This window comes from Fukomys damarensis, unplaced genomic scaffold (assembly GCF_012274545.1).
Source record: "Fukomys damarensis isolate Sample0158 unplaced genomic scaffold, DMR_v1.0_HiC HiC_scaffold_5, whole genome shotgun sequence".
Lineage (NCBI taxonomy): Eukaryota > Metazoa > Chordata > Mammalia > Rodentia > Bathyergidae > Fukomys > Fukomys damarensis.
In genome coordinates this window covers 4365522-4386630 of record NW_022900917.1, presented here as the reverse complement: position 1 = coordinate 4386630, position 21109 = coordinate 4365522, and the positions used below count along the sequence as shown (strand labels likewise).

At 49.2% G+C, this 21109-nt stretch overlaps 1 long non-coding RNA gene across 1 annotated transcript; it reads right to left on the bottom strand.

Annotated features, from left to right (window-relative positions):
• Nucleotides 1-12833: 12833 nt before the first annotated feature.
• Nucleotides 12834-18294, bottom strand: LOC104859014. Its single transcript, XR_779258.1, has 3 exons — nucleotides 18056-18294; nucleotides 17723-17829; nucleotides 12834-12897 (listed from the first exon to the last, which is right to left on the bottom strand). It is a non-coding gene; the product is annotated as an uncharacterized LOC104859014 (long non-coding RNA).
• Nucleotides 18295-21109: the final 2815 nt, after the last annotated feature.

The following is a 21109-nucleotide window of genomic DNA, read 5'->3' as shown; positions in this document are numbered from 1 at the left end:
CGGATTTCATGTACATAATGCCAAGAATCATCCCTTTGTAGCTAGAAGTCTGTTACTGTAAAATGGGCTAAAATTAAAACAGTGTAACTGAACTATAAACATATATCTCCTTTGTACTTACAGATATTTAACAATCAGAAGTGTATGTTTTCTTATTATTAAGGAGTTACTGATTTGAAGCCATAAAATCTTTGTTTAAATCTCAAAAAAAAAAAAAAAATGTCAGGGGTATAGCTCATTGTGAAGGCCCTGAGTTCGATCCCCAGTTCCAAAGGCAAAAAGATCCCCCTCCCCTCCAGAACATGCACACTGGCCTTTTCTCCCCAACTTCAGTTCATCCCCACCTCTGGGCTTTGACACGGGCTTCTCCTCTGCCTGGAATGCTGTTCCCCCTGCTGTCACATCGCTTGTTCCTTGTTGGTGGCTGAGTTTGAGTTTAAACCCCATTCCCCAAAGAGAGGTCCCCAACAACTGACATATGAGGCCCCACATCATCCTACTCTCTTACATGAGGAGGTGTAGGGCTGCTTTCATTCTCCTTTAACCAGAATCCTACTCTTAATTTTCTTTGCTTGGACTCTAATTCCATCTACTTTTGTGTTCCTAGTGGCTAGAGGACTGGACGGCACAGTCCAGGTGCTTGCTAAATATTTGCTATTTCTACTGAAGCAAATTAGTCACACGTCTAAGACATAGGCCCACCTTTCCCCCAGGGAGGTCTGGGCAGGATGCACTACACCTGAGGATTAGTTCTCCAGAAACTTCTGAGAAACACAATCGCAGCCCCAAACATGTGCCCACAGCCAGAGTCACCTGTGTGGAGATGGGAGAGGACTGGCAAACCCCCGACGCCTCACCCACATATCCTACTCTTGCATTGCTCAAATACCACTGCCGTGGATTGGTGGGGGCGGGGGGAGACAGGGTCTCACTACCTGGTCCAGGCTGGCCTGGAACTCACAGCGCTCCCCCTGCCTCAGCCTCCCAAGTGCTGGCATTACAGGTGTACACCACCTCGCCCAGCTCTGCCGTGCACACTTAAAAACGGGTAGGACTAATAGTCGGGACCAAAACAAAACACTCTTAGGAGAGGAAAAAAAACAGGAAAAGGCAAAAATGAGTGCGTTCACTGTGTCCAGCACCTGCTCTGCTCGTGGTAGGCTGGGAGCTCTTTCCCCCGGTTCACGCCTCTGCACACCACGCCGGGAGCCGGAGAGCCCAGTCCCTCGGAAGGAGCCACACCTCAGAAGAGGAGGAGAGACAGAGGTCCGGGCTGACCTCCGTGTGTCCATCCAGGGCCCTGGGGACAAAGGTGGCCTGCTAAACGGGGCTCTCTGCCCAGGATCCCAGAGGCACTGTGACAACAGGAAGCATGGCGGGGGGCTGGGGGGGATGAGAGCCCAGGGCACTGCCCCGCCCCAGCGCCTCCCCGCGGCCCCAGGACCACGGGGTGCTCTGCCCGGCCTCCCTTTCTCAGCCATGGCTCCCTCTGCTTCCAGAACACCCTTCCCTGCTGCCCTCAGGCCTGGGACTCCAGCAGCTTCCACAGCTGCTGTCCTTGGTTTCCCTCAACCTTGCTGAACTCAGAGATGCGACTCCTTAATCTTCACTCTCCCCCTCTACATCCATTTCCAAGGCATCGGTACCTGAGCAGCTTCCCTAAGGTATGTGTTGCCCACTGTAAAGGAAACAGAGACCAATAGCATGGTCCTCCCCTCAGGAGGTATCCTGTGCCCCTTTTCCCTTCTGACTCGAGCCCAGCCCTCCCTCTGAGGAACCCTCTAAAGCACTGGTTTACCAACCAGCCCCAGCCTTGCCCCATGGTGACCATGTGACCCAACCCTACTAGGTGATTGGCTCATGGGTGATCATATGACCCAACTGACTTTTTTTGCCATTTTGTCAAGAGCTACTGAGCTACTTTGTTCTAATATTGCTAACTGCAAGAAAGATGTCTGGGGCTGCTAGTGGCCATGTCCGCCTCTGTGTGGCTGAGAAGTAGTTCGACACAGTTGAAAGCAGAGGAGAGACACAGGAAGTGTAAGACAAATTCCCAATGTTTTCTAAACACCTTGATCCTAGTAGATTGGAAATCCACTCCTGGAATTTCCAATTATTTATGCTACTTTGGTTAAACAATTTGAGTTATCAGTCACTTATACACAAAACAGTCCTCAATAGTGAAAATGTTCTCCTTTGCTAAATCCATGCTGTATTACAATCTGAGGAGCCCTAAACTTGTCACAGAAAAGGGAATTCCTACATATGGTCATAAACAATAGGGTAAGAGGCACAGGGGTAGGAAGAACAGAACATTCTTAAGTACGCACTTAGATAAGACAGTATTATTTGTTTAGGTAAGGGGTTCCCCCTTCATGTCTTATCATTTAAATGTGTTATGTTAAATTAAGTAAACAAGAGGGCTGGAGATTTAGCTCAGTGATGCCACCACCTGCCTCATAAGCGGAAGGTCCTGAGTTCAAGTCCCAGTACCAAAGGAAATAAAAATAAGTAAATAGGAAAATTCAAGGCCTTATCTGGAGATTATATGTCCATAGCAAGAGATGGCTGGATCCTTGAAATGCAACTCAATGGGTAAACAATTGGAAATAAAAAAGTTTCCCCCACACATTGAGATGCCTGTTTTCTTCAAACTGCAAGCATGTTGAAAACAATTTAAAAAAAGATTATAGCGGAAATTCAGTGACTTGGATGAATTATCTGCTGCACTACTTTTATAGGGCTAGGCTATAAAACGTTCTTAAGGACATAGTCACAGGCTTTTAAGGGAACACTGAAATTGGAACTAGGCTCTCAGACACACCTTGTGCAGACAGAGTAGTTAGGAGAGCCCAGCCCAGAAGGAGAGAGGAAGACGGCTCATGGTTGCACAATCGATGTGTGTAAATCCACACCGCCCATGGCTCTGACCCCTGCAGGACAGTTTGTCTCCTTGAGTTTAAAGGTTCTCTGTCCAGTGTCAGTTGTGCCCTTAATTTTAAAAAGCTACATCTAAGCCGGGCGTGGTGGCACATGCCTGTAATCCCAGCACTCCAGAGGCTGAGGCAGGAGAATCACTGTGAGTTCGAGACCAGTCTGGGCTACATAGTGAGTTCCAGGTCAATCTTAACTACATAGTGAGACTCTGTCTGAGAAAACCAAAAAAAAGGAAAAAAAAATGCTACATCCACACATGCATGGGCCTAAACTGCTAGGTACACTAGATCGGCAGGGCAGCCACCAACTTCACACCTAAGCACCTGAAATTCTGAGCTGCGGCCAAGTTTTTGTTCATATTATACAAAAATGGAATTGCTAAAAGCCTCTGTCAGGTAATGACATTCAGGATGGTGCTTTTTTAATTTGAAAAAAAAAAATCAGAAACAGTACTCTTCAAAGAGCAAACACTTTGGGTAGATTTTCCATTTAACATTCAGTAATAAAAAAATAATCACTCTTCAGCTTAATGCATGCTGAAAACTCAGAAATGAAATCTGAATTGTTTTCATCATCCCTGCATCCCTGCTTACTAACACTTGCTACAACAAGTAGTTCTTGCTGATGTGCGGGTCCAGCCCAGGCTACATTTGGATCCACAAATACATGACAGATTTCTCACACAGGAACTTCTCATGACTAATTTCAAGACTGAGAGCCAGGTGTGGTGGTGCACAGCTGTCACCCCAGCACTTGGGAGGCTGAGGCAGGAGGATCGCTGTGAATTCAAGACCAGCCTGGGCTACATAGTGAGTTCCAGGTCAGTGTCAACTACATAGTGAGACCCTGTCTCAAAAAACAAAACAAAATAAAAAGACTGAATGGATCACAAAATGTTATTTCCAGATAATTTTATTAATGTGACACTAAATCGTGGCAATCTTAAAATAGGAATATGATTTGAACTAATTACTATCAATTTAAATACTCAATATTATAAGGACATAACAGATAATATATAAGAAGTTTGTCCATACACTTTCCCACAACTAACACTCCATTCAAACAATTCAATTTGTATTGGTTAAAAAAAAAAAAAAAAGCCGGGCGTGGTGGTGCACGCCTGTAATCCCAGCACTCAGGAGGCTGAGGCAGGAGGATTGCTGTGAGTTCAAAACCAGCCTGGGCTACACAGTGAGTTCCAGGTCAGTCTCAAGTACATAGTGAGACCCTGTCTCAAAAAACCAAAAAAAAAAAAAAATGACCTTAATTGGCTTTATTTTCAGTTCTAGAGTGGGCAACATTTTGTTCGTTAACAAATTGTTCACCAAATTATGTTTCACACAGGCAACAAGGAAAGCAAGCATAACCAGCCAGAGCCTAGAAGAAAGCAGAACCTACAGGGGCGGGGGGTCCTGAGCTCTGTGTGGAGGGAACTTTTTGTGCCACGACACCCTGAACCCCCGCTGTGTCAGAGCAGTGGTGACCCAGAGAGGCATCTGGGGCTTAATTCAGAATGTCGCCCAAAGGTGCATCATAGATGGAAGGAGGGCTCGGCACCAGGCCCCACTTCCAGGACACGCGCCTTCCTGCCCCAGACCTCCGCCACTGCCCCAAGCAGCAAGGAGTCACCCATTCACCCAAGAGCTCCTCGTGAGCGCCAGGCTCTGCCCGGTCCCACCAGGCTCCTGGGATTCAGGCATGCAGAAAAGAATGTCTGCACTTATGCTGTGTTTATGAAAGTCTGAAGACAAAGCCGAGGACAAAGAGAAGCAGATGAGTTTCGTTTCAGGCTGAACCTCATAGTGTCCGTGCCTCAGAGGGGACACCATGGGCCCACAACGTGGTCCCCAGGTGTATACCTTCAGGAACTTGATTTTATCGGGTCACTCGGGGTGATGAGGCTCTGGGAGTCTAAGTCATGACAACCAAATATGCAAGACTCGGACAGCTAAAGCAGAAGGCCAGATTACTCATGGGCAATGAGGAAACAGAGTTAGGCAGGGCCGGATGGGCGTCTGGGAAGCCTTGAAGTCCCTTTGCAAAGCCAAATCAGTAAGGGGAGACTTCTTAGAGAATGAAGACTCAGAGGACAGCAGCCTTGGTGACCAGAATATTTAACTTTCTTTTTGATTTTTACAGGAGCTCACAGCTAAGAGTTTGCCTTCAGTCTCAGAGGAGACTTTAGACTTGGACCTCTCAGTGGTGCTGGCACCGTCAGTGTCAACACAGCTGTCCTGTCCCCTTCTGTCCACTCACTTGCTCAGCCCATGATCATCACCTCGATGCTCCCTGACCCCATGCCCTGCTGACGCCCACAGAGTGCTTACTGTGTACTCGCAGCTCCACGTACAGGGTCTCGTTTCATCCCTCTAACACATGAGACCAATACTGGCACCATTCTCCCTTTTAAGATATGAGGCTCAGAAGGGTTTAGCAACTTGCCTACAATCACACAGCTCACAAGCCACCACCAGGTTCACACCAGGCAGGCAGACCTCAAGCCCACACCCTTCACCATTAAGCGACTGCACCCCAGCACTCGGGCTCCCCCGCTGCCCTCCACTCGCTCCTCCCCCAGGGTGCCTTCAATAACCTCCTGGCTGGAGGTGTCCTCAGCTTCTCAACCAACCCCCACTGTCCCCCACCTTTGGCTGTGCTCCGACTCAGGCTGTAAGGTGAAACCACCTAATAACAAACCACCACAGAGCACACCATACCACAGAGTCCAGCTCATACCTTTAAAGCTACCACCTGTAACTAGCAACATTCACACCCTGGTCATATAAACTGTCACCTCTGGGCAAAAGCCAAAGGCTTGGCCAGACAGGCTCAGGTTATAATCACTTCCAGGCTGTGTGATCTGGGAGGTTGGTCAGCCACTCTGAGCATGTATTGTGATCATTGCATTTTAGACCTGCATTTGGCCTTCATGTGGAGAAGTGGGGACTGGTTTCACTGATACTGATGAGGCAACTGAGGCCAGCTATGAGGTAGGTTATTTTTCTTTCCACCTCTCTGCCAGACTGTGATACCCAGAGGCACTGCCACTGGAAGCCGAACACATGGGACCACCTGGTCTTGGACTTCCAGCCTTCCAAACTGAGCTAAATACATCTCTTTTTGGCCTTCATGTGGAGAAGTGGGGACTGGTTTCACTGATACTGATGAGGCAACTGAGGCCAGCTATGAGGTAGGTTATTTTTCTTTCCACCTCTCTGCCAGACTGTGATACCCAGAGGCACTGCCACTGGAAGCCGAACACATGGGACCACCTGGTCTTGGACTTCCAGCCTTCCAAACTGAGCTAAATACATCTCTTTATCATGTACCCAGCATCTGGTATGCTGTGAAGAGACAAAACGGACTGAGACAGTGGTAGTCCAACAGATTTTAGAACCACAGACTATCCAGAGGAAAGCCAAGGACCTTTCCCTGAGTATATGTAGAGATTTGGCATGTTTTAAAATGTCTCGCCCACATGTGAAACATGAGTCCACACCTCCCAAAGGGGGGTCAGGAGTCTGTCTCCCCTCACACCTTGGAAGCAGCATACAGGAATGTTCTTCAGAAGAGAGGAAGCGGAGGAGGAGACGTATGGAGCCCATGGCGGCCAGTGCTGGGGGAACGGGTGGGGATGCTGGCTTTCAGAGGCAACAGCATCGGGCACCCTGGGAGGAAAATACCTGGTGGTACATGGGGGCCACCAGTGACACAGTGTGTGGAGTGCTTGTGTCTGCATGGCCTCCCAGCCTGACTTGGTACACCAGGAAGTTCTGTGAGCTCTCACTATGGTTTAGATCCACAGTGACCCCAAAGCCCGGTGTGTTTGGAGGGTAACTGGGTCAGGGGGCTCAGGGCTGGCTTACTCTTAGGAGGTGGGGTCTGGGGTGGGGCTTGGAAGGGCTCATGCCTCCCTGCTCCTCCTTTTTCTCTCTGCTTCCAGTCCACCATGCTGCACGCAGCTCTTCTCCACCCAGACCCTCCCACAGTGCCTTCCTCCTTGAGCTGGCCAACTATGGGTTACAAATGTGAGCCAAAACAAATCTCTCCTCCCCTAAGTTACACGTGCTGTTGTTGCGTCCCTCGGTGAGGAAAGTGACTAAGACAGATTCGCAGTGTTCTTCAGAGCTATCGTTCTGCTTACAGCAGTCAGTGTGGGGCCTGGAGTTGCCAAGTGAGAGCCTCAAAACAGCATATAACCAAGAGCGGCACCAAGAAAGCCAAGAGAAGAGAAATACGTTTTGGCCCCTGAGGGGACTTTTCCTAATCCCATAAATCTGAAAATTTAAATAAGTGAAAGAAACTAAGGCAACCATCTACAAAGCTCTGACAGCATAATTAGCTGATGATTTTTCCCAAAGGACATCTGAGATCACTGCAGCAGGCAGAGTAAGCAAAGGGACACAGCAATTCCATGAGCACAGAGCACACCTGCACACACACATGCACTCACACGTGCACACATGCGCGCGCACACACAATGCTACTTCACACTGGGGTTGCAGGGTATCAACCTGTAGCTAAAAGGCTGATTGGTTTCACCTCCACAGGACTCAAACCTCCTGATTTATGATATGGTTCAAAATCATGTACAGGTTATGGTGGCCACACGTGATCCCAGCACACTGGGAGGCTGAGGCTCAGGAAGATCACACGTTCCAGCTCAGCCTGGGCAACTAAGCAAGACCTTGTCTCAAAATAAAAAATAAAAAGCACTGGGCATGTAGCTTAGCACTTCCTAGATTCATCCCCAGGGGGAGAAAAAAAAGCAATTAGTCCCCAGTATGTATCAAATCATTATTAAGATCATTACATACAAACAGGGCATTTCAGTCACTGCTGGATAAACTGGGTCTTCGATCCTAGGCACTGCTAAGGCTTTGCACAGAGCCTGGGTATAAGTCACCGAAGAAGTCATTTCAATGCCAGGACAACTAGATTCACATGGAGGGCATGCAGCAAGAGCCCTTCACGTCTTACCCGCCTACTTGATCAAAATCACGGCTAAAGCCACCCTGTGCTGGCTTTCTCAAAGCAATGCAAATCTTATTAACAATTTCATTTCACATACTAGCATCATCGTCAGGATTATGACTTAAAATTAACACAGAGCATCTAGGCCTTAGCACTTGGATTTCCTAGGTCGTTAGATTGGTTGCATACAAATAAAATGACGACAGCCCACTCTGCTTTCCCCGACCCTAAATCTTGACGATGAAGGTCCTGTTACTTGAAATAAACCTGAAAGTGTTGAGTGGTGACATGGATGTCTTTGCCTGGGCAGCACCCGTTTCCGTGACTCTGGTATTAACATCTCCACTGTCACTGGAAACTGCATGCCTTGCTCCCAACCCACGAGCGGCAAGGAGAGGCCCTCCCCCGGGCAGCAATGACCCAGGCCTGCCATTTGGGGTGGCCGAAATGTCTGGTTGCAAGGTAGGCATTTAACCAATTCAGGGCAATGAGAATAAACCTGGGATTTTGCCAGAACAATGGGGAGAGAAAAGCTCTGTTGGGGTCGCTCGGCCAACAGATAAGTCTGGATATTACAAGATATTATTGAGAAGTTCGGACCTGCCTGGCGGTGACTTAGAGCCAACTGATGGTAAGAGCAGGGTTTCTGGCAGTGTCAGAGTCCTGCACCCAGCCACGCCTCTTCCTTCCCAGTTACATGGACCAGAGTGACTTTTTTCTAAGCCCCTCTGAACTGGGTTTCTATCGTTTACAACCTGAAACAAAAAGATTATACAAAGCATAGACTCTTTTGAGGTAAAGATAACAAGAATGTTTATCAAAGTGTAAAATGAGTTTGTTCCAGAGATGTTAACTTTCTGCCATGAGCCATTTCCCATACCAGTGTGAAATGCCCCATCCACCACCTCCTGGTTCCAGGGAGCCTGTGGACCTCGAACTAACAGTCACCCAATGGGCCCAGTGCAGCCTAATGGGTCTGGCGGACCATCCAAGGCCCAGGTGTAAGATGAAGGAAAGACGACAGGGGAGGAAGAGAGCTGCGCGTGGAGAGAGGCCATGTGACGTGCAGGAAGGAGCTGGCTCCGTTCTCGGTGTCCTGCTCCTGCTGCATTTTGACTCAGGTCATGGAGCCCTTCTGGGGCAGAAACCACAGCTCCCCGGGGACAGCTGTGAGTCCTGACTCCGCTTACACTCACGAACCTGAGGCGCATTCTCTACAACTGAGGGTGATAACGTAATGGGGCCGAGGGTATTTCCTGGGCACATTCACCCCAAGGAGCGCCTGGCACACAGTGACGAAGGAGCTGATGGTCGCAGTCACTGTTGCCATGCTCCTCTTTTACCTCAACTCATTTGAGTAACATCCTAATCTTTGACCTCCGAGAGGGCCTGAGCTACAGCAGCAATTTACAAAACTCTTAACTCTCAATATATTTCACCCACCACTCCAAAACTCCTCATGTACGGGTTCAGGTACCATGCAGAACCCTCCTTAGCAAGAGAAACCTCAGCCATGGGTGGCTCATGAAGTGTCCCCGTGTGTTCACAGGGGACAGCATCACACCCCACCTGTGTCCTGATCCTCTGGTGTCCCGCACAGCCCCTCAGGACTGTGACTCCATATCCAGGCAGACACAGCACCAGGCAGCTGCTAGGGGCCTGGCCTCCACGCCGGGGGCAGCCAGCACTGCTCTTGGCAGGAGGGGCCCCACGTGTCTCACACACACGCACACACACATGCACTCTACACAAGATGCACATTGGGCCGGGGGTCTAGCTCAGTAGTTCTGCCACCTGCCTCACAAGCCCAAGGTCCTGAGTTCGATTCCCAGTACCAAAAAAAAAAAAAAAGATGCAGATGCCCTGGAACTGGCACTTTCCGTAGCCCACCCAGTCTTTTGGGATAAAGAAACAGGGCGGGCAAATCCAGAACCTTCTCTCGTTCCTCCAACTGCTGTATTAGGACGACTTCCTGTTTCAGGGGCCCCCACCTCTTCCAAGGGAGGAAAAATTCACGCAGAGGCTGAGTGCTTCTCTGTCCCCTTCTGTGAAAACCACACAAGCAGATGTACAGACTTCATCCCTTTCCAAACAAGCACGATTTAATCATTCTGAATAGCTGAGCTATGCCTTCTAGCCCCCTTATAATAATTAATATTTTACCAAAGAAAGATGATACAAATCAACTTGTAAAACAAACCCTTTATTTTAAAAGTTTTCTATTTCTATAGGAAGAACAGAAAGTAAAGAAAAAAAAATCACAGAAATATTCTCCAACTCTGTTGCCCGAAGTGCATTAGGATTGAGAGGCTACGCTGGGTGTAGCCCAGTGGTCAGTGCTTACCTCACCTGCACAAGGCCTGGCTTCCATCCCAGCACTGAGGGGAGGGCGGGGGTGGTACAATGGTCCTTAGAAAAGAACAGAAGTTTGCTTTTTTTTTTAAGGAAAAAAAGAAAAGCGGCTCCACAAAGCGGTGATCTATGTGATTTTGTGCTCTATGCTAAAAGGTAACCATCAAGGGATTAAATCCGTACTCTCCCCTCGGGTAAACGCAGGATGTAAATCTTGTAGTACAATTATTACTCTTAAAACCCGAGAATTCAAGTATCATTCCAGCTGTAGGGGACTCGGCACACACACAGGGCACAGCCCACCGACAGGAGCTGGGCGGAGGAGGTGGGAAAGGAGCGGGGCGAGGGAGGAGGAGGGGCGACGCTCCCCGGAAGGAGGCTGCCCGGTTCTGAGCTCTGAGCTCTGTGTCCTCTGAGCCAGAGGATTGATTCACAAGCCCACCGAGTTCTAAACTTCTCTAGGGGAAGTGGGAGGGGTAGGGGAGAGGAAATAAGGGGGAAAAAAACACGAAAAAGTGAAGAGATGGAAATAAGGTATTTGTAAATAGGGAAGGGAGGAGGGGGTGAAGGGGAAAAAAAGAGAACCAAGACCTGTCATGTAAAGGTACAAGATCCCAATGATGAATGTAACTGTACTGTATACCTAAAATGCACCGATAAACTCAATGAGAAAAAAATTTTTTTTTTTAAATTCTAAACTTCTCCGCAGCCTGGAGGCTGAGTTTAGAATCCACCCTCCCCACCCATGCCACACCGACTTCTGTCACCCGCCCAGAGATAAGGTGGTGTTCCACCGGGAGAGCCAGAGGGTCACCTGGCTCTGTCCCCAGGACCTGCACAGGCCAGCTATGGCTGGCTACCTGTCTTTATGGAAATGCAGTTACAATTCCAAATAAGACAGTGTCTCAGTGCCTCGCTGGACATGGCCGTCCCCGTCCCCAGACGCCAGTGGTGGCCCAGGCCTGCCCTCCACTCACCCCCTCACACGGACCTGAGTGGCACGGGTGGGGCAGGAAGGGTCCATGCCCACATGGCCCCCAGTGGAGGAGCAGCCTGCAGGAACTGGAGACCAGCAGGCTGGTCCCCAGGGCCCAGAGCACAGGACAGGGGAGGCGGGGGCCTGCTGAGGCCGGATGGCCTGCGCTCTTAGCTTTCCTTTCCACCAAGGTTGCTAAGTGCTTGCTATACATGAGGCAAAAGTAAACAGTCACCCAGCACCGTTTTGGGACGTGCAAAAGCATACCCATCAGCCAAGGGGGAAACACTCTCAGAGTCTCTAGGTTTAAGTTTAGATTCTGGTTGACCAAATAAGAAACCTAAATGTCCAAAGGAAGAGAAGTGCAGCCAAGAAGTGGGTTAGCCGCCAAAGACAGGGACACCAAGACCCCACGGCCGTGGGAACTCATAAAGCACGCAGCAGCCAGCCAAGGCCCAGGTGTGGGTACCTGGGAGTGGGCTTGGAACTGGAGAAGCACTCAGTGCACTCACAGGGAAACCGCGCCCTGCAGGTGGGCCCAAGGTCAGGAAAAGTCAGGAGTGCGGGCCTTAAGGAAAGGAGCACGCTTTAGTCACCTTGCATTTCCCACAATGCCCAGCACAGTGCTCTGGACTGAGCAGATACACAATAGCTGTTGTTCAGTAATAGTAACAATAATGGTGAGGAAAAACCTTCATTTCTAGGTACAGTTCCTAAGGGTATCTACATCGTGATCACAGTAGCCAACCACAGCTGAAGTTTCACAGACCAATTTATCGCTCACTAAGGAGATCAGAGGGCTAGAACAACGTAAAATGCTACAAATGACACAGTATTGGTATGATGAATATGATGTAAATAAATGATAACCATGAGATTAGAAAGTAGGAATGGCCCTGGGTGACTCACCAAGCTTTTCTCTGCGGTGGAATGAGATGCCTGTAGTCTCTGCAGCAATGAAGCCCTGTGCTCCAGACCCACTGCACCATGGGGTCGGGACAGACAAAGACCCCAGGCCCGAGGAGACGTAACCACCTAACTCCAGTAGTTGCCGTGACTCCCTTCCCTTAGGAAAAGCCCCTCTAGTCACAGAACTCCATGTCCTTAGTGGAAAATAAACACACACAGGGAAGAGATGCCACTGGCTTTGTAGAAATGGGAAGGTTTTCCAGCACCAGTCAGTAAAAGCTGATGGGACAATTAGCCAAAGAAGAAAATAATCAGTTTGGATTCTCATTTCGTCTTCACTCTACACCAAAATATATTGTACAGTTGTATCAAATGGTATCTTTAATTGACTTTTTTAAAAAAGCAGACAACAGGGCTGAGAATTTATCAAGTTGTGAAGGGCCGGCAGGCTGACCTCTCGGGGTAAGAAACGACGGGGACACCCATCCACTCAATAGGGCCAGACTGTGTCACATGGCCAGGATGTTCCCTGGGGAAACATTTGCAGCATAGCGGTCAAAAATATTTTATTGTATGTTATGAAGATTGTTATGGTTTGTGTCTGTGTCCCCCCAAAGCCTCGTGCGGTCACAGGTGGAGCTTTTCCAGAGATGGCTGAATCTAGAGTGTGTGGTGCTGGGATTAAGGCTGTGTGATCACTAACTCAGTCCACTCGCTGCTCTGGTATCCGCCCCATGCCAGGCAGCCTAGATAGAGCACAAAGGGGGCAGGAAAAAGCTCGTAAGGCCCTTTGCTTGCTTTGTTACCTTCTGCCCACGGTGAACTGTTTCTCCTCTGCGATGCTCGTCTGCCATCCGCCCCACCTTGCAGCCAGCCCATTACGGACTGAAACCTCTGCAAATGTGAGCTAAACAAACTTTGTCCCCATTAACTTTGGGTGTTGGATATTTTGCCTTAGCAATGACAGAAAGTAACTAAGACAAGATCTTATGTTCGTGACATATATTTCAAGCAAAAAACCAAAGCAAGTTGCAGAATAATATGTCTCTGTTTGGTAATAAAACCCTTTATATCATTAAACCATAACCATTCAAAGGAATAAATATGAGAAAAGGAAAAAACGGAAACAAAGTCTTTGTAAATAGGGTGGGGGCTTGAAGGGAGGGCAGGGGAATGGGGAAAAACATAAGAGCCAAGATACATGATGTAAAGGTACAAGATCCCAATGACTAACATCAGCACATTATATACCTAAAATGTACTGATAAAATTAATGAATTAAAAGAAAAACCATGGTCATCCTCAGAATGCACAGGATATGGGTTCCAGGACCCTATGAGCTCCCAGATCCAGATACCCACAAACCTCATACAAAATGGTGTAGTGCGGGCATATAACACACACACACACATCCTCCAATATACTCTAAATCGCCTCTGGATTATTTGTAATACATAATGCAATGTGAAACACATGCTATATAGATTTTACACACACACACACATCCTCCAATATACTCTAAATCGCCTCTGGATTATTTGTAATACATAATGAATGCAATGTGAAACACATGCTATATAGATTGCTGGTTTGATGCATTGTTTACAGAGAATAATGACAAGAAAAATGTGCATGTCCAGTACCAATGCAACTTCATTTTTTGATGATTTCTGGCCCAAATTTCCTTGAGTCCATAGACACTAACCCACAGATACAGTAAGGCAACCACTTTCTATACACAAATAGGGAAAAAAAGAGAAACACATTGAGTCTTTACTGTCGCCTCTCTGAGAGGAAAGCTTGTTCTCTGTGTATCTGGGTCCTGAATTGCTCCTCTTGGTATTACAAACACACAGTACTTTTATAATTTGAGGAAAAAACTAATTTTAAGTAGTGTGAATGACCTCTATACAAAATGAACATGGAACTGAAAATTAAGAAAAAATAACACAACTATGTTGTACAGTATAACAATATGAAAAAGAAAAGTCCAGCCTCAGTAGCAGTCATAGAAATACAAATTAAAAGAAAGTATTTTTGGTTATCGAACTAGGAAAACTATTTCAAAGTGATAATAGTGAAGCCAAGAGAAAAGAAAATGAGATCAACACAACCACACAACATGAATTGTTCTAACCCACTTGGAAAGCAAATTAGAAAAATATGCTAGGGTTTCTTTTTAATGTTCAAACTTTCAACCTATTAAATCCATTGGGAAAATGTTCTTGTAAAAAAATGATAATGCAATTTTTTTTTTAATTTTGACCAAATGATCAAAAAAGGAAAGAGTAGTAAACGGAGGTATATCCATTCAATGGAATGTTATCTACGCAATAAAGATTACAAAATAAAATGACAAGTGCTTGTGGCACACAGTTCCATGGAAAATAATTCTAAAATATGTATAGATATGACTATGTAACTACAAAAAAAAATGAAGTATTCCTGGTTACCTTTAAATATTTGGATTATGGGTTATTTTCTCCCTTCTTTCTAATTTTCTATACAGTGATGATTTTATCTTATGGTAATAATTCTAACTGTGGGGGCAACAGTACAGAGGAAACAGTGCTTTCAATGACTTCCTGTTGCTTCCCAACCAACTTTAGAGGCCAGGACAGACTTCAGGCTCACACGGATGGTCCTCTGGGACCGAGTGGAAGGTCGAAATCCATGGGGTGGGGACTCAGCACCAAAGGCTCCCCATCCCCAGCCACCACTTCCAACAAGAGAGCACCCTCTGTCCACCCCTTGAGAACTCAGGCTGCATGTGTAAAGAGACACTCGGATGTGCACGTGTGCACACACATGTGTGTTGCTTCCTCCTCCTCCCCTTCCTCCGGGACAGCAAGACAAACTCAAGGGCAATGATCTAGTAATCTGTCCCTAAAAACCAGAATAACAGCCCAAAAGCACGAGCGCCCAAAGGAACTCAGCCAAGACAACATTCTAATACCAAAAATTGCAGTGAACACCCACTGATGTCCATCTCTCCTCCCAAACTTGCCATGTAACCCGGTTCACTGCCTCAGACCCCTCCCTGCAATCTTTTCTGCCCCTTCCTTCATATTGAATTGGCTACTTCAAGAGCACACGACAGCCAGATGAACATTCTAGATCCTTCATGCAATCCTACAGACCCATATGCATCACATAAACACATAAATTTTACAAAAATCTTTATGTAAAAATAACAGAAGTAAATATCCCAAATATTAACTCTGGCTGCCCTTAAACATCTGAATTATGCACAATAACCATAGCAGTCATACTGGTAAAATACATCCCAGGATATTCACCATTGGAAAAAAAAATTCTCTGCAATGTTTCTAACAGCAGAGGTGTTTAGCAAAGAAAAAGCACCCTCTAATTTATCTCTTTATAAAAGCCAAGTGTCTGTGACTGCATATAAAATTCTCTCCCAAAAGACAGGGCACAAAGGCCCCTCTGGCCTGGAAGAGCCGGGGCCATGCCTGTCGCTGCAGACGAAAGCTCCAGAGAGAAACCAGGCTAAGCCAGCCCCGGAGGGAACACGTTCTCCCCATGGCAGAACTGCAGACTGCCTGCACATTCCTTCCTTCGTTTACCAAAAATATCCCTTGCCTCGGCTTGGTTTGGACAACCTGTGAAAAAAACAACCGTTACCCACCCAGCAAAGGAAAAGACCATCCATGCACAATTCGCGTTCTGAACGAAGGAGGCGCGGAGTGACTCGATTTTCAAACAGCGAACTGATTCCCAAACTGGAAGTACAGGAAGGAAGCTATACATGGCCTTCAGATAATGGAAACAGAAAACGATAAACCAATTAAATAGTCTGGTAGCAAAAAAAAAAGGTATAGAGGGCCTAAAAATAGTTCCCAGCTTATCTCTGCTTTAATAGCAGATCAGCACACATTCTCTTGGAAATGTTACTCAGGCAACCAGACTACAAAGATACTTGGAAAACTGTATATATATAAATCTATTTTTGCCGTGATCACTACTAAAAGAAAAACATTAATCAGGAGGCTGTATTAGGAGAAACAGGCAGGAACAAAAGAAACTTTTGTCAGTGAAGGAATCCGGCGGCCGCCATCTGATCAGAGGCCCCCTCAGCCACCCCTGGGGACTCAGCACCACCCGAGGGCCCTGCTAAGACAGCAGCACTGCTCCCTGCGCTTCCCCAAGCCGCGTCCTTGGGCCTCGTTCTGGGCAGGGAGCCGCAGCCCCTCTCCCCCCACAGCCCCACAGAAGGTCCCACAGCCTGTGGAGAGCAGCTGGTCCAGGCTCTGGCGCCAGAGCGACCCTCTCGCGTTTGTTCTGCAATAAACCTGCCCTGCCAAGCTCAGACCTGTTTCCTCTTTCCCTTTTCCTAACAGGTACTGAGTGTGCTTTACTAAGTTGTACAACATCAGCCATCTGTGTAACAGGCCAGGCCCACTGCCTCAAATCAAACTCAGGCCCACAACCAAGTCGGTGTGTCAAAAGCATATTTCTTTCTCTATTTATCAAATCTCCTAAGCCAAAGGCAGTTCATACAGCAACAAATGGCAGACTGGCAAGTTTTAAAAACATATTTGGGCTGAGCGTGGTGGTGAGCACCTGTAATCCCACTGCTTGGGAAGCTGAGGCAAGAGGATTGCCATAAGTTGGAGGCCAGCCTGGGCTACACAGCCCCACTGCGCTCAGGCAGCAGGCAAGAAGACAGACAGACGGATGGACACCTCCCTCCCTGCTCTGCTCCTGCTGTTCCTCCGCCTGTGTCTCCTGCTGGACGGCGGGGGCCAAGTCCACCAGAATCAGAAGACAGAGCGGCCGCTGCTCCAGCATGGACAGGGCAGAGGTGCCCCTCGGGTGCTGGCCACGGGGTCACTGTTGTCCCCCACTGTTGTCCCCCACTGTTGTCCCCCCTCCAGCTGGCAGCAAAGTCAGCCCAGTCGCTCTTTGGGGAGTGAGAAGGAGCCCAAAGAAGGTGGTGCCCTGGGCAGGAAGGAGTCACTGCAGCTCAGGAGGCCGGCAGCGTCACGTGCCATGATTACAAGTGCCCAGCTCAGGACTTCTCCGAGGCCGTGAGCCCCCAGTTGATGTGGATGGACCTCTAGGAGAAGCATTTCCCACAGCTGGCAAAACCACACAGCAGATACAGGGCTAAGGGACTTGAAGGGAACAAAGACACAGCAGAACATGCAAGGCCACAGAAACAGCGGCTTTGTACCTTTTCAAAGTGGCTGAGCAACCAAATCCAGCCCCCCGCTAGAGAGAAACAGATCATAATGAGAATAGCTTTTCCATCGAGAGGAGAACAGGCCAGAGCTCTTCCCGAGGAATGTGACCAACCACCAGCGGGAGTCCACGCCCTGAATCGGACTCTCCTGCCGCACCCGTTCAGTGGCTTAGCCAGGGAACCCACACTGCACCCCTTCCCTCCCCTGTGTTCCCCAAGTCCACAGACCCCAGCTTGGACTTGCATTGCAAACACAAGGGTAAAAGTCTCACCATTGGCCAGAAGCATTTGCAAACAGAATTCCCAAGTCCTGCATTAGACATGGACTCCTAAAATGTCAAAATCCGTGGGGTGAGGGAACCTACCATCTGGGTCCAGCCAGACACGTGAAGGAAACGCCCTACTTCGGTTATCTACTGCCTTCTATCCCAGCTCCGTCAGCCAGCTTCCAACCTTCAGGAGGTCCCGCGACCTAAAAGCCCGGAAACCCGAGCCTTCACTGCCTCTGCTTCCTTTCAGGAAGACTCCAACATCCACAGCCTCCCTCCGAGGAGCTGTACTCCTGCCAGCTTGGGGACGCTGATGGCAGAAGCAGACTCCGTCCCAGTGGGGTCCCCTAAACCTCATCCCATCCCACCATCCCCAGTTACCCCCTTCCCAGAGCATCCCCTGCCCTCTGCTATGACCCCAGGCTTTACCAGAACCAGTGGTGTCAGGGCCCAGAGCCCTGTGGGTATCTGGCACCATTGGCAGAGGCGGCAGCAGCCGCATATGAGGGGCCCACGTGACCCCCACTATCACAGTCACTGCTCCGGCCACACCCAGCACCACGCAGCGAGGGGAACAACCTCACGTGTTGGGCTGTTCCGATGTGGTGAGCGCTACTGGGTTCTCGCTCTGGAAATGGAAAATAACTCCCAACCCAGCACTTGGTCCTCCTCTCCTCACCCTCTATGACCTCAGGAAGCTTCTAATCATGCAGCCACCACGCATCACACACACAGCAGCTCCCGCAGCCCAGACGGAGCTCACAGCCTACCACCTTCCCCCACAAGTCGGATCCAGCCCACCTTCCTAACAAATGTTCACTGGGACGTGGAGAGCCTGGAATCCCCGCAGGTGGATGGTGGCTGCGTACACTTTGGAGTATAAATCCAAAAGAACTGAAAGCAGAAACTGACATCAGTACATATCCATACACTCACGTTCCTAGCAGCACTGCCGACAATAGCCAAAAGATAGAAGTAACCCGGTGTCCACTGACCAATGACAAGACAAACTATGGCAGCCACTCACCGTAGAGTATTACTAGGCCTTGAAAAAGAAGGAAATCCTAGCATGAGCTGCAACATGGATGGTCCATAAGGACATCGTGTTAAAGGAAAAAAGCCAGTCACAATAAAGATAAAGCCTGTGAGACTGCATTTCTCTGGGGTGCAGGGAGTAGGCGGGTGACCAGAGACAGAGGGCAGGATGCTGGTCATCAGGAGCCGGGACTGCGGCTGGGGTAGTGTTGCTGGGTGTGGATTTCAGCAGTGAAGAGGAAGACATTCCGGAGATGGTTGCACACGAATGTGGGACACTTTAGCACTACACAACTCTACTCTTAAAATGGCTCAAAAGGACAGTGTTTTGCGTCTTTAAACACAGCTTTAAATGCATTCAAGAAATATGCATTTCTTGCCTAGGGGACGAGGGCAGTGAGCAACACGGAAGGGCACTGCGCCCAAAGCGAGGGTTCCTGCTCACTCTGCACCTCGTCCTCTCAGCCCACGGCCCACGAACCGGAAACAAGGCTGAGGGTGTGGACAAAGCTCCAAACCCCTGAAGAGCCGAGTCCAAGTCCACCAGGTGAGGCGGGTCCTCTTCTCCCTCGAGTCCTCTAGCCGGGCGATCTTTCAGATTTCTCCAAGTTACTTGGCTGTATTTCCAGGAACAGAGAGACTCAAGACACTGACCACAGGTAATTCTCCTAAGTGCGCAAGCTGTGAGTCTCCGGTCAGAACTGGTCTGCTGTCCCAGCGGGGCCACCTGCACACTGCTAAGCTGTCCTCACCATCTCACCCACTGGGAAGGGGACACTCGCGGAACACAGAGGAGGACACCTGGTGTTCTGCAGTCCAGCAGCCGGGGGGCCATCTCCTGGGGCAGTGTCACGATGTCCTGCGAGAGAAACCCCCACTCCCATCTCCAACCCTGAAGCTCAGGGACGGGACATGTGACTGAGCCCAAGCCAGCAAGATCCATTTGGGGGTTTCTGGCACAACTACTCACGCTTCCCGGCTGCGTGACGTGAGTGGCCATCCTCCACCTCAGTCTTCTGCCACGGTTCTGCCCCACCACGCCACCCAATGAGATGGACTAAACCCTTGAAACCAAGGGCCAAAATGGGCCTTTCTTCCTCGGAGCTGTTGTTCTCAAATATCTGGTCATAGCAACAAAAAGTGGCTGACACAAATCCTAATAAAAATAAGCATCTCCTGCAAAAGTGACTGCAAAATCTATGCCACCTGCTTCCAATCCCTTTGCCTGCCAGACATCACAAATGGACTACCGTGCTGCCTCCCACTCAGCCTGGATTCCAGTTCACCCCAGCTCTCAGGCAGCCCCTGGCAATCAATCAGCAATGACTCTATTTGTCTGCTTCCAATGTAGCAGCTGGCAAGGTTCTTCCACAAAGAGCTAGGTAGAGTTTTAGGCACACTCTGTTGCATTCTTTGGTTTGTTTGCAACCCTTTAAAAATGTGCAAAGCGTTCTTTTCTCTCTGAGCTGTATAAAAGCCCATGCTCTCAAGTCTTGAGATCAGATTCTGAGCTGCCTTGGGGAACCCAGCCCCTCCATATCCTCCTTACCAGCCCCTGGGGCCCAGTGGTGAGCACTGAATTGCCTGGGAAGGAAGCAGAAGCCTTGGTTCCTGATCTCATCAGGTCAGTCCTAGGCAGCTGGCACCCACCCTCCCAGGGGAGCTGTACCAAGCTGTGCCTTCCTCCCTCTGGCCGAAGAACCAGCCTCCCTGCACCCCACCACCAGGTTCTAAGAGAAGCACGGAAACAGAAGGTTCAGGCCAGTACATTCCTCCACTGTTAATCTACCCTTTGTGATGAAAAGAAGCCTCTGAGCCCAGCTTTGCATGCCTCACGTCTTCTGACTGGCCCTTGGCTGGCTCCTGAGTACTCGCCCAAGTTCCCATCTAGAGGATTAGATGTGAAGTTGTGTGTCCTCTTCTCCGCTGTCTCCCAGTGCTGAGACCCAGGCCCCTATCAGGCTGAGCTCCAGGAGGCTGAGGTGGGCAGTCCTGGTGCCTGGACCCCATCCTGAAATCCACCGGGGACCTGTGCAGGACCGTGACCAGTGCACGAGCTGGCTCAGTGTCACTGTCCACAGTGTGGGACGCGAAGACCGAGCCTGGGTGCCAAGAGCCCAGCTCGAAGGCCAGCAATGGCACAGGGAGAAGTGCCTGGCTGTGAACAAATCACTGACACAAACAAGCTCCTGTCCTCGTGCACAGACAGTGAACAGAGAAGATGTAAGGAGGCGCCAGGGCTTCAGGCCAGCAGCTGGGCTTGCAGAGGCTCTGGGTATCCACAACGCCGGCTCCCACCGCGGGTGTAGACCGGGTCCTGGGCACTGACTGTGAGAACACGAGGCTCCGCAGCCACTTCCCGTGTTCGGGTGGTGCCTGGACATTGGCCCCATTTCTCCCGCCTCGTCCTGAGCTTGCGCGCGCACACACACACACACACACACACAC